Here is a 1,694-nt window from a genome sequence, read left to right as displayed (position 1 = left end):
GGGATCCTATGACCCCAGCTGACTTCCTGCCCTTTGGGCAGGGGGCTGGACTCGATCTCCCAAGGTCCCTTCCAGCCCTAATGTCTATGAAATCTTTGAAATCTATGAGATATTGGGGGGAGGGGCACAGATAAGTGGTGGCAAGGAGGAACCAGTCAGGATACGGACAAAAACCCAACTCAGGGTTTCAAAATAACAGGTTTATTAAACAGACAACACACTACATGGTCCCATGAAGTTATTGGTTCACACATGCACATGCACTCACAATGGCAGCAGGAGAAAGAGACTCAGTAGAAGGATTGGACTCCAGGTAGGGAAGAGAAACAGAGTCCAAGTCCTTGGTTGAAGTCAGGGGTGGGGGTCCTATTCAGGCTGAAAGGAGTATTTTTCTAGTAGGTGTTGTCCAGACGGGGGTTGCTGGCAGGGCCTCTGGGTAGATGGGTAGTATGGTGCTGGGTGGTATGACATGGTGCTGGTCCAGATGGAGAGGACGTCCCAAAGAGTCAGTCTTCACTACCCCTTTTTATGGGGCAGACTACCTCTGATCTCCTATGGGGAGGGCCTGTTCAGGCAATGTCAGTCCTGTTCCAGAGGGTTCCAGGTGTTCTTACTGAACATGTACAGCTTGGCATAATGTTGGGTTGCCTCATCTTTTGTTTCTTGAATGCTGGGGTGGTTCCAATGGCTGGGTCGTTGGTCCAGGTATTGGTGTTGATAGTTTGGTCATTCAGAAGGAGCTCTTGTTAGAACTACTGACATTATCTCTCAAGCACCCTCATTCATCCCCATTCATTCAGGAACCAAGTTACATAGGAGGGGTAGTATGAGCCATAGATTACACAACCTGGCCTATGGATAAGATGGAGGCTTGACCTGATTTATGCTAACTTACATATATAGGCCTAAAACAGTAATTGCACAATATAAAAGCAGTAAAAAAATCAATACAAACATAATAATTATCACTTGTAAAACAGTGGATATCTATATGAAAATAGCAGGGCACTTATTTGCAGAGGGGAGAGAAATAAAACTTACTACCTAAAATAAAATGTTAAAGCTTATCTTAGCTTACTTATACTTATCTATAGGGAATAAAGAGGGAGAGACAATATCAGAAATAGTTGAGGAAGGGGAGGAAATGCATTTAAAAAAAAAAAAAAAGAAAAACTGAGGGTTTTGCTACACCACTTGTGGTGGCACTGACAGCAGTGGAAGCACCAGTTGCAGCAGCATGATGAAACTGTGGTTGAGATGCACATCTGCCAAAGCACTGGGTGTGAGAGGTGTTGCCTCCCCACTGTAACTTGCCTGGACAGCTGTCCACAGACCTCCCACCCCTTCCCCCTTCCCCACAGCACCACACACACTGCAGACTCATCTCAGAACAACACTTTTTATTTCCCTTGCATCAAACAGACACCCAGCTCCTTCCCAGACAACAGAGCCCCTCCATCACCTACCACACCCACCAATAATAAAACACTCTTCCCTGTGCAAATTCTTTACAATGTTGTGATTTCTGTGGGTGCCCTCCAGGAGTTGGTGGCCATGGGGTGGGGACACCTTGGAATGAAGCCCAAGGACAGGTGACCAGCAGCCTGGCCTTTGATCATTCCTCCATGGGTGTGCATGTGGCGGAGCTCTTGGCAGGTGGGGGCGCCCACCCAGGGAAATGGCAGCTGCTGGTC

At 47.2% G+C, this 1,694-nt stretch overlaps 1 long non-coding RNA gene across 1 annotated transcript in view; it reads left to right on the top strand.

Moving 5' to 3' along the window:
* Nucleotides 1–1,190, top strand: part of LOC109316128 — a 17,704-nt gene extending 16,514 nt beyond the window's left edge. The window contains exons 3-4 of the long non-coding RNA XR_002102714.1: nt 397–399; nt 1,179–1,190. This is a non-coding gene — a long non-coding RNA (uncharacterized LOC109316128). The remainder of the gene's footprint in view (nt 1–396; nt 400–1,178) is intronic.
* The last annotated feature ends 504 nt before the right edge of the window (nt 1,191–1,694 follow it).

Source organism: Crocodylus porosus, unplaced genomic scaffold (assembly GCF_001723895.1).
Source record: "Crocodylus porosus isolate Cpor-Errol unplaced genomic scaffold, CroPor_comp1, whole genome shotgun sequence".
NCBI lineage: Eukaryota > Metazoa > Chordata > Crocodylia > Crocodylidae > Crocodylus > Crocodylus porosus.
This window is presented reverse-complemented; position numbering and strand designations above follow the sequence as displayed.